Below are 12231 nucleotides of genomic sequence, written 5' to 3'. Positions count from 1 at the left end.
GCATATCCAAGTCTGCACGGTAAGAAATGGACTCCATGATGGAAATTTCAGGGACCATCTTTGCAAAAATCTGCAATTATCTTCTGCAGGTGCAATTCTGAAAGTGGGAGGGCTGGGTTAAAAGGGATGTGCATTTTTTTTTGAGGTTCCTGTCATTTTAATTAGGCTTGCCACGAAAAGCAATAGCCTCAGCTAATTGCGCTGCCCTCCTCCTCCACATAACCCCCATCTCCCTTCATTTGCACATAACACAGGGACCCAAAGACCCTCCTCCCCACAATCCTCCCAACTCCCATTATGGGAAGAAACGTCACTAAACGGACTCAGCCGCCTTCACACGGCACGAGACGGGATGGATTAAAATATCTTCAGGGAGAGTTTTGTTGTGCTATTATCTTAGGATGGAGTCAAGGACAGACAGAGAGAGGCAGAGGCTGGGTGAGGTCTGGGGATGCCCTAGAGATCAGAATTGCCCTGAGGGGCACCCTGCCCATCATTCGCCCAGAAAGGGGGCTCCAGCTAAGAAGGCAGGGGCTAGCATGGGCTAGGCTGTATGTGTTAAGATACGGACAGCTAAAAATCCATTCTGCCCAGCTCCCGAGCAGGGAACAGAGTCCCAATTCTCAAGGTTTCATCCGTGGTTCCTAGAACGTGGGGCAGGCAGTGAGGGGGGCATATCCCCTGGTGCTGCCTGACCCCTTCCCCAGCTTAGGGCTTCTCCCCTCCTGTGAGCACCAGGGCCTGCAGGATGTCAGACGGAGATACAATCCCTTTGACCACGTCATTTTCATCGACCGCGACAAGTCGGTGAACCTCTGCTTCCACCAGTCTGTTGATGATGGTTCCAGAGTCTCATAGGGGCAGCACTTGAGGACTCCCTCAAAGTAATGTGACCAGGGCTTTGGTCACAGACACATCTAGGTTGTTGTAGGTCTTTTCTGCTGCCAGGTCGATCGCATCAGACCCGGAGCAGATGTCCACCACACGCCCTTTCTCATCAGCTACTGGCAGTGCTGGGACTCGGTGTTGTGCAAAGATTCCCCCGAGCCCCGTAGACGGGGGTGGTGGTGCGGGCATAGGTGCTGATCTCTAGCTCTTCCAGAGACTTAGACGTGAACTCTGGCTTGGGGAACTCAGTGATAAACAATTTGAGGAACTTGAGGGTGTGCCTGTGGGTACGCGGGGCTTGTTTCGAGTTAATGCAGAGACAGCATCAAACGAGCTGGCATTCGGAGTGCGGACCAGTGGTTTGAAGGAGTCCTGTAGGTACACCCATCTCCGAGTTTCTGTCTTGTGTTCTTCTAGCTCATACAGCTGTAACGAGGCCGATTTATTGTAGCGACGCAGGCTCTTGATGGGCCCGGGGGCGGGCAGCGTGCCGACAAAACTCTGCTTCTCACTATCCCGTGAAGGGGCAGCCCGTACTCCATTAGTCACCAAAGCAAAGAAAGCTTGCTTCGCTTGCAGGGAAGTCACAAATAGAACCAATTTGGAGCTTGTGGGAATCAGGTCATAGCAGCGAGGAGACTTCATGGAGGAAGACCACACTGTTGTGGGATTCTGGGCTCTCTTGAGGATGCTCAGTTCCCACAGCTGGGGAGAGGTCTGAAGAGACCGTCTCCATTTCAAGAGGCGCTGGCTGGGTTTGCTTGCTGTAGGGAGCTCTCTCATAGTGGGGCGGGAGGGGCGGAGAGAAGGGATGTGCATTTTTAAAGGTCTTTTAAATTATCCTCCAGAAAGTGTTGACTTCGTGTCCACACCCGCTGGTGCAATCGGGGGTGCCCACTGTCCACACAGCAGCTTCCGGTCCCTCTCAGCCGTGGACTCCCGAAGCCTCCCTCCCGCCTTGGCCGTGGAGAAAGATTTCTTAATGAGACAGCGGTTCAGTTTTCTAGAAGGAACTCTCCGGAATCCTGTCTCAACTGCGAGAAAAAAGCCTTACAGAAATGACTGGGTGACTCTTCCCATCCTCCCAAGGTTCGTAAGTCACTAGAACTGTTCTAGATTCACGGGGAGGGGGGTCATTCAGTGCTTACAAGGTATGCCTTGGGGCTCGGGGCTTAAGTCTCTCCTGGAGGAGGACCCGAGTGGGGAGGGCTGCTAGAGCCTTTTGCCATCCGCAGTCCGTGGCCGCACCCTCTAGAAAACTTTTCCTTGACCTTGCGGGAAGCGAGTGTGCAGACCAGCACCTTCTTTGGGACTGTATCACTTCTACTGCCCTTTCCCTGAAGCACTAGCATTATGGTGACTGTCAGAACTCTCTCTCTCTCTCTTTTTTTTTTAATGGAGTTTCTTTAGCAATTTATAATTCCCTTTAAAACTTGGAAGACCTCTGATTTCTTTGTTTGCATTCAGTGCTATGTGTTAGCAGTCCCCCTCCCCTCGATTTCGGTCGCGGTTCCCTCGCTCCCCCACCCCTGCACACTCCGGGTCAGGCAGCTACCTCCCTTCTGTGGAAAGCCACCCTCGAGAAGGACACGTCCTTAGTGCGGTGGGTGCCTCGGGCCACTTGAGTGTCCTCTGAGAACTTTCACTGGGTTTTTGCCAGCCAAAGCCTTTTCCAGTCCCCGTCTTGTGCTCGGTGGGGTTTAGAAGAATTTGGCTTTTTCACGGCTCCCTGTTGCAAGTACCTGACGTCTTTCCGTCCCCTTTCATGTGTGGTTATAAACCAGCCATGTCTTTCCGGAGCGTGGCTCTTTCCTGGAAGATCTTGCCACGTTGAGCAAGTAACCACTGACACACACGGCTCCGCTTCTGTCTTCCGTGATCGGGGGGACCTGGTCTGTCTTTTTTGGTGGCAGGACACAGTCTTTCTGGATGCAGTGCCTCTGCGTAACATGGAAACCCAGGCTCCTGGCCCACGCAGGTGTCCTCACCACCTTCAGGAGTAACTGCCGGGTTAGGTGAGGGGCGAGAGTGGCGGGAGCAGCCTGGAGTCTCAGTGGCTGAGCTCTGTGCCACCTGCTCTGCTCATGTGCACTTCCAAGTGCGCTTTCAAGGTTGGGGGCTCTCCTGGCTGGCTGGCTCTCCCGCGGCTGCTGGTCATTACAATGGTAAGGCCAAATAGGAACTCTCTCTCTTTCTGTCTCCCCCTCCCTTCTCCCTCCCTCTCTTACTTTTTCCTTCCTTCTTTTTTTGTTTTTCTTTGGAGAACAGTGTGGAGATTCCTCAAGACATTAAAAATAGAGCTTCCCTATGACCCTGCCATTGCACTCCTGGGTATTTACCTCAAAGATACAGATGTCGCGAAAAGAAGGGCCATCTGTACCCCAATGTTTATAGCAACAATGGCCACGGTCGCCAAACTGTGGAAAGAACCAAGATGCCCTTCAACGGACGAATGGATAAGGAAGATGTAGTCCATATATACTATGGAGTATTATGCCTCCATCAGAAAGGACGAATACCCAACTTTTGTAGCAGCATGGATGGGACTGGAAGAGATTATGCTGAGTGAAATAAGTCAAGCAGAGAGAGTCAATTATCATACGATTTCACTTATTTGTGGAGCATAACAAATAGCATGGAGGACAAGGTGTGTTAGAGAGGAGAAGGGAGTTGGGGGAAATTGGAAGAGGAGGTGAACCATGAGAGACTATGGACTCTGAAAAACAATCTGAGGGGTTTGAAGTGGCAGGGGTGTGGGAGGTTGGGGTACCAGGTGATGGGTATTATAGAGGGCACGGATTGCATGGAGCACTGGGTGTGGTGCAAAAATAATGAATACTGTTTTTCTGAAAATAAATAAATTGAAAAAATTTTAAAAAAAAGATTTTATTTATTTATTTGACCGATCACAAGTAGGCAGAGAGGCAGGCAGAGAGAGGGCCGGGGGAGCAGGCTGCCTGCTGAGCAGAGAGCCCCATGAGAGGCTCAATCCTGAAGGCAGAAGCGTTAACCCACTGAGCCACACAGGTGCCCCTTTTTCCTTCTTTTCTTCCCTTCTCTCTCTCTTCCAGTTGACAGAAGCTGGCTTCAAGGCCACTTGAATTCAGGGAGAATGTTCTAGTTCTCACCTTTAGCTGTGTGACATTGACAAGCCATTGGTTCTCCCACAGCCTCAGTTTACTCATCTGCCCGATGAGAGTCACCAGTAGGCATTCTAGAACATTCTCTAAAAACATTCTGATGGGGAAAAACACTGTGATTCTAGAAATGGGATTTTTTTGTGTGAAAAAATATTTTATTTACTTCTCTGCTAGAGAGTGAGACGCAGAGAGAGCCCAAGTTGGGTGGACAGAGGAAGGAGAAGCAGGCTCTCCACTGAGCAGGGAGCCTGATGCAGGACTCGGGGCTGGGATCCCATGGGATACTGAACTGTCTGAGCCACCCAGGTGCCCCTAGAAAGAGGATTACTTTTCTCTTTTCTCTCCCCTTGATCCTGTTCTGAGAAAGAATCAGCAACACTGAAAGTTATGAAGGCTGGGTTTCCCCCGACTGCAGCCTCCTGCTTTCTGTGGTGTGAATGGCACATGGTTGTGGACGCACACCTTGCTCCGATCTGTAAGAGCAGCTGTAAATCCTTGCCCTGGATGGTGGACCAAGCATAAATATTTATGTCAGATCAACTCCCTGTGCCCAGAGGCTGCTGTTCATCAGTGTGTAAAGCAGATTTCATTTTGTTTACTATATCTGTAAAACCACGTACTCACTTCTGTAGGAATGAGGTGTATTACTTACCCGGAAATCTACTGCCTTACTTGTTTATTTAAGATTTTCTTTATTTATTTGAGAGAGAGCACAGTGGGGACAACCACTCTCTGTTGTCACAGAGAGACAACCAGACTTGAGGGGGATGACGGGCAGAGAGAGGAGGAAGCAGGCTTCCTGCTGAGCAGAGATCCTGATGTGGGGCTCCATCCCGGGACCCTGGGATCCTGACCTGAGCCAAAGGCAGAGGCTTAACCACTGAGCCACACAGGCACCCCTCTGCTGTATTATTTAAAGAGCAATTGCGTATGTGTCTTACCTCTAGTACTTAAGGGTAAACCCCCTGAAAGCAGAGACTGGAAAGAAGTGTAATTTTCGTCCTCTCTAGGACCTGTGATATGGGGACAGCCTGGGGACAACATTGTTAGGGAGGAAGCCTGGTTGTGTTGGCCCTTGGCTTTCCCCGGCTTCTCTTCATTCAGTCTGACTATTCTTGACTCTCTCCAACTACTTACCAACTACGTCCCCCTCCGCCAAGTCTACGCTTGTGGGAGATGTCTCACGTGGGGACCACCTGGGGATCTGAAGATTCCAAACCAGGATGATAGGCCAGGCCTGGGATTGGGGAGAACATTCTTAAGAGGCCATAATGTTACAATTACAATCTCCCTGTGATACCCAGCGAGAGTAGCACCCACGATACCTGAGCCCAAGTGGAAGTAAGAGTGACTTTCTGTACGAGTGGAGGGGATGACGGGAACATGCAAGCTGGGAAGATGCTGGAAAGTTGGATCATTTACAGATAAATGATAGCTCTTGCCTTCTTTACTACTTGGAAATCCATCAAGAATCCTCATATTTTATTCTGATAAAGAGGCCTCTGCTACCATTGACTATCTCACGGAGTCTTCACAGACCAACCGCTTCTAGTTGTTCTAGAGTCAGCTAAGTCTGGGTTGGGGTCTTAGCTCTGCTTTTACTGACCAGTGGGAACCTGGACAAGTTACTTTGTCTTTCTGAATCTCTGTCTCCTCACCTGTAAGTTGGGGAACAGGAGGGCTGTTGTAAGAATGAAAATGTATTCAAAGCACTTACTCGATATCTGGAACAATGGGAAGTCACGTATTAAGGTTCCTTTTAAGTACATGAGAAAACATGAAGACCAGGGTCACTGGACAATGAGAAATTCCCAAGGAAGTGCAGCTCTTTGTAGCTCATAATATGCTTGCATTTTCGTGGTCTCTGCTGATCCCCGCGAAGACCCTGTAATTAGGGTTGGCACAAATTTAAAGACTTTGGGTGTCTTACCTGGAATTATTCACCAAGTAGGAATGCGTCAGGAACCAGAAGCAGAAGCAAAACCAGATTTTCTGACCGCTTCCCTGTCCTCACCAGTCCCTGGAAGTCCTGATGCCCAGATTGTACATGTAATTTAATTTCAGCCTGTGTTTTTCAGCTTCAGATTTGAAAAATGTTCTACTTCTCAAGATAATGACAGAAGCCTGTAAAAGCCAGCTGGCCAAATTATAAAATTACATTTATGTTTCATTAGTAATAGTTATCAAATTTTTTTGTTATTTGTTCTATAGGAGTGGTGTCTATAATGCATTCCATCTGGTTGACCACCAGATACTTCCATAGTGAAAATTTTCAGAATTTGTCTTTTTCCCCCTCCCCCATAAATTCCTTAGATCAGAGGTAGCAAAACACTCTCACTTGGTTATAAACAAGTTTAAGAAACAAATGTTCCATCTCTCGTGCTCCATCTCAATTATCTCCATCAAGCATAATCGTATCTGCATCTAAAAGAGACTTCCTCGGCCCAAAGAGGCACAAGCACTCCAAGTTGTTGGTACTGGAGGAGTATGGCAGTTCTGCTATACTTGGGGGCATGGCGGCCCAGAGGAGGGGGTGTCAGTTTCAGAACTGCCGACTCCCTCTAACAAAATGTGTTCGTCATTATCATCCTTTCAGAGATGCAGAAGGGGAGGTGCAGAACAGCTATGCAACTCGCCCGAAGTCAGATGCTGTTAACAGTGGAGGCGGAGGGGAACCTATGTTCTTAGCTACCTCTCCTCTCCCCCTCCGAGGATTACCAGATCCTTCAAAAAAGAACGAGCAGGACACATTGCCTTGTCCCCTGTGAAGAATCCTGCCAACGTGCATTAACATTTTTCTTAACTATGTAGTTGAGAGTCATTATCCCCATTTTCACAGTGGAAATGACTGAGGCCCCGGGAGTGTAGCCATGGGGATGGTTTCCTTGGGCCTGAGTCCCTGGTCCTCATTCATATGTCCTCTAATGGTCACGGAGAGCCCAGAAGGAAAATGCGAGGGTCACAGATCTGTGGTTCTCCATCTCCCTTCCCCCTGAGGCTGTGCGTGGACCACTCCGTGTCACCCAAAGTGAGAAACAGTAACTCTGAAAGCAGAATTGTTTAGCAAAGGGAGGGAGACGAGGACACACACTTCGGGTTTTAGAGATCTGTGGCACAATGGAACCCACATAAAAGAATCACGGTTTGTAGAAATATTAACAAAAGCTTTGGGGCACAAATTACAGCCTGTGCAATCCTATAGTAGAGACTTTTAAATGGAATACTGTCACTGTTAAGAGAGCACAGCTCTTGCACATAGAATCAGATATTTCCAATTAATACGAGGACTAAAGAATATAGTTTGGGTGCATTGAGTTGAAGAAAAGTGCCAAATAAAATAGCATTTCATACCAATAATTGATATAAGAACTAAAACATTAAATATATAGTATAAAGCATCAAGATGACATGTAATAATTTTCAGGCTTTTTATTAAAATAGGCTCTAATTTTGACTCTGTCTTGACAAGTTTCAACTTTAAATGATACGAATGTATCACATGCCCAGGACCGGAAGCTGACTAAGCCCGATGACTTTACTATAGCAGTGACCAAACCGGAAGGAATTAACATGGAAGTTTAACCAATCATAGAATTTTTTTTTTTCTTCTCTGCGATGGCATTAAATGCTCACTGGAACCATTTTCTGTTCATGTCTTTACTGTCCGAGAAGTGCTTCTACCCGTACCTTTCAGCCATACACTGTCGACTCCTTTGGTGATGTCTCCCATGTCTTCATGGGCTAGAATCTGGAAATCTCTGGTCTATTCACCTACCCTGGAGGTTTGAAAAAACATTTTGTTTGTTGTGCATTTAGCAGCAGAAGCGCTTCTGTTCTTTGAGAAGAAGTCTTACCCAGAAACAAGTTCCAGGAAGCCTGAGGGGTAGACCAGGAGGCTGTGTTGGAGAACCCACACCTCGGTTTGTGCATTTGCTCTTGGACTTCTGCATCCAGGACCAAGACAGGAGAGCTGTTTCTCTGGCTTCCACCCACCTCCTTTCTCTCCTCCTGTGTGGTATTAGGGAAATCTCTTGACTGCGTTGAAGCTGGCTTTCCTCCTCTGTAAAAGGGGTAAACATGAGTACTCTGCTCGCTGGGTTCTCGTAAGGACAGAAGACCGTGTCGCCCAGAAAGCACGGCACCTGCTTTCCCATGTCTGCGAGGGGAATTGGTCCTTTTTCCCTCTACTCTTCACTTCTAACCCCGCAGATGGATAAATACTTCGGGATTTTCACTTTCCCAGAGCTGGCCCACCCGACTGGGACTTCTGCAGGTGTACGGGACACCTGTCGGCATCAATGACCCCCCCCCTTAGGCCAGCACGGCTTCAGTTTTTCCTAGTCAAACTGGGATCGCAGATGCAGGAGTCCTGGGGAGCAGGTGGGAACCTGACCCATGCAAGGCTGCGCAGGTGCTCTCTCTCGGGCATTTCAATCTTGAAAGAAGACAGTAGGAACTCACTCATTCGCACGAGAGTCCCTGGACTGCATTCCTATTAGTGCTTCTAGTGCTGAAGGCTGTTTCCGTGACTCGCACTCAGGCCTCCAGCTCTCCTTGGTGCTTGGCATGACCTTCCAAGCAAAGACCGACTGCCCTGTCCTTTCTTACCCACCTGGCGTGACCAGAGACACTGGAAGAGCTAAGGGAGGCAGGAAAGCCCTTGGTCTTGGAGCATGGTCACCTGCTTCCAGCAGCTATTACTTCCCCTTCTAGAAGTTTCTCTCCGTCTACCTGTCTTTCTATGTTTCTTCTTTTTGCCACAGAAAAGCTCTTGCCTGATTGCCCTCCTTTATGGCTCTTTCCCTCCGCAGCCCCTGTCTGCCCCCATCCTCTGCATGACAAGCACCATGTATTAGAAAAGCATCTTCTTTGGAATGAAACTTTTGAAGGTGCATTAACACAGAGCCTGTAAGATAGGTCATCAGTGAAACATTTTCACTGCATCCTTTATTATTGTTAATTTTTTTTTTTTCTCAATGAGCAGCCTTCTTGTGCTGAGCCTCACCTCACTCTGCTCCTGGAACAGAAGTCACCCCATGTCACCGGAGCTTCAGCCTCCAACAACGGGGCACCTTCTGCTCTTAGAAATACTCAGCTGTAGGGGGGCTCAGTGGGTTAAAATCTCTGCCTTCGGCTCAAGTCATATCCCAGGGTCCTGGGATCGAGCCCCGCATCGAGCTCTCTGCTCAGCGGGGAGCCTGCTTCCTCCTCCTCTCTCTCTCTCTGTCTGCCTCTCTGCCTGCTTGTGATCTCTGTCTGTCAAATAAATAGATGGAATCTTAAAAAAAAAAAAAAAGAAAGAAAGAAATTCTCATTCACCAGCCCCACTCCTTTGGTTGACTGTTAGTCATGCAGAGCACCTTTTTGTTTGTTTTGTTTTAATGAGCTGCCACGCGCCTATCTCAGGGTGGGAAGTTTCAGGCCTCTGCCTCGGCCGGCCCTTGTTGTGCATCAGTGCTGGCTTGTGACATTGTTGCCCACCAAGGGACTCAGCCAGAGGAACATCGAGTATGTGTGTTCGAGTGCGTGTGTTTCAAAGCCACTCTGGACAATGGAAGTTTGTTATGGTGTCTACTGTCATGGAAAACACCCAGCTTATGTGGCAATTTCAAAAACCTTTATATATTTCCCCTGAAATATTAACCTGTTTACAGCTCGCTTATCATCAGCAACTAAAATACCGGTGTGCAAGTGCAATTCTCCCAGTCTTCACAGTCTTTCCCTCCAGAGACCCCCGGTCAATCATCATCAATCCCCACTCAGTCTCGAAGGAATCATTCGTTTGTTTACTGTCGTCGTCACAAGGGATTCGGGCCACACGCTCACACTTACACAACAGGCACCAGAAGGAAGAGGCCGGAGATGCGCAAAGAACACTAACTCTGGTGAGTAAAGCAGTAGGCTGCAGACACTGTATGCGAGAAGTTTCTGGAAGATGCCGTAGATCACTTGTTTCCAACCACTCACAAGCCCTGTTTTCCGTTCCCCTCCTCTGCCCAGGACACTGTGGAGCTCAAACATCTTCTCAGCGACCCTTAGGCCAGGGGTGGCCATGTGACCTGCTCTGGCCTGGCAGATGTCTTTTGCTGGGGCTTTCCATTTGTTTGCTGCCACTTTCTATTCCACATCTGTTTCAGGTGTGTCCCTAACTACTCGTCAAAGCATTTTAATCACACTTTAAAGTCTCTGACAGGGCGCACCTGTGCGGCTCAGTGGGTTAAGCCTCTGCCTTTGGCTCAGGTCACGATCCCAGAGTCCTGGGATCGAGCCCCACATAGGGCTCCCTGCTCAGCCGGGAGCCTGCTTCTCCCTCTCTCTCTGACTACCCCTTGCTTGAACTTGCTTACTCTCTGTCAAATAAATAAGTAAAATCTAAAAAAAAAAAAAAAAAAATTAAAAAGAAGTCTCTGTCAGATAATCCTAACATCTCTGTCATGTCAGATGGCATGTCTCGATTGTCTGTTTTTGGTTTTGTTTTTCTTAAGTTCTCGTGGAGCTATTCCTGGGTGTTGGTGTGACAAATGATTTGGGAGGGAGTCCTGTCTAACCATGGTACAAGGCATTGGATCGGATTTCATTCTGTTTCAGTTGTCTTTTCTCGACACCATTGTGGCAGGGGTGGGGGACTTCTTGTCAGCCATGTGAAGGAAGAGGTGCAGGGTCCCTCACAGCCTCTGATGACACGCGGTGGTTGTGGAGGGCTCCTCTTTACTGCCGGGCGAGGACAGCAGTTTTGGGTCCCCACATGGTCCCCTCTGACACTGTGGAAAAGGAATGCATGACCAGCCAGCAGTGACGAAGGTGGGGCTCCTCACTTGGCCTTCTCTGACACCATCTGGGGTGTGTGTGTGTGTGTGTGTGTGAGGTGTAAAGTATGTGGGTTGGGACACCTTGTTACAACCTTGTGGGGAGGGCCACCGATTTCTCTGTGGTATTTGGCTGGGGGACAGAGGCTGCTGTGTAAAAGGCTTCTGTTTTTCTCAGCTGCCACTTCCCTGATCCTTTGTCAAGATCCTTTGTCTTGGAGCTTTCTGTCTGTGCCTTTCAGGGTTTCCTGGTTGCCAACCTCTTTGGCTCCAAATCTGGACTACATAAGGCAAAGAGAAAACCCAGGGAACTCACCACTGTTTTATTCCTGGAGTCCCGAGGTCCCCAGCTGGTCTGCCTTCTCCTGTGCATGTTTCAGAGTCCTCTTCTGTTTGTTTTAAATACAACGTCCAAGGTTTATAGTCGTCCTAGCAGGAGGAAGAGGGACAAGTACATCCACTTCCTGGAAGCAGAAGTGACCCGTGATGTAGTCTGAGATCCCAGGTTTTAAAAGGGAAAGCTCACCTGGTAGGGACCTTGACTTTGTGCCCTGTGCCTTTCCATGAACCTCTGCTGATGCTGGATGGTCACAACCATCTGTGACCGTGAGCGTGAAAGGCAGGTGGTCACAGGTGGCAGAGCTGGAACACACAGGGGCCTGAGTGGCCATCTTCTGTCGGTTCTTGTTACGAGAAAAAAACAAATCCCTACGTGCTTGTCATTGTTTACAGCCTAATTTAATTCAGGAGCTACAAAGCTCATTTGTTACATGAGTTGGTGAAGCCGCAAGTGGTAATTATCCCAGAGAACTTGTATTCTCTCTCTCTCTCTCTCTCTCTCTCTCTCTCTCTCGACTCTTCTCCCCTCGCCACGAGGACCTTGAGTTTGTCCATGGGCTCAACACCGTAGGGATATGTTTGAGTTTTGCAAAAATATGCACCCTTTGGTACATTTGCCTTCCTTACACTTTTTTAGTTCAAAGGATAAGTCATTATAGGTGATCTGAAAATAAAAACAAACAGGCTTTTTTTTATTACTTTTTTATTACTTTAATATAGAAATGGGTGAAGGGGGTCAAAAGGTGCACATTTGCAGTGATTAAATAGATAAGTCATGAGGATATAATGTAATGTCTCATAGCGACTGTAGTTAATGCTATGTTGCGTGTTTGCTAAGGGAGTTGATCTTAAAAGTTCTCACGATAAGAAAAAAACATTGTAACCATGTATGGTGATGGATGTTAATTAGATTATTGGGGTGATCATTTTGCATTATATACAAATACTGAATCATTATGTTGTACAGCTGAAACTGCTGTTTAATGCTATGTGTCAATTATACCTCAATTAAAAAATCCTCAAAGATATATTTTTAAAAATGGGCAAGTGTAAAAAAA

General features: G+C 48.0%; 1 pseudogene; it reads right to left on the bottom strand.

Annotated features, from left to right (window-relative positions):
- Nucleotides 1-621: 621 nt before the first annotated feature.
- On the bottom strand, nt 622-1624 carry LOC116589888 (annotated as a pseudogene).
- Nucleotides 1625-12231: the final 10607 nt, after the last annotated feature.

This window comes from Mustela erminea, chromosome 5, assembly GCF_009829155.1.
Source record: "Mustela erminea isolate mMusErm1 chromosome 5, mMusErm1.Pri, whole genome shotgun sequence".
NCBI classification, from domain to species: Eukaryota; Metazoa; Chordata; class Mammalia; order Carnivora; family Mustelidae; genus Mustela; species Mustela erminea.
Note: the sequence above shows the minus strand (reverse complement) of the source record. Positions and strands in the feature narration are given on the sequence as shown.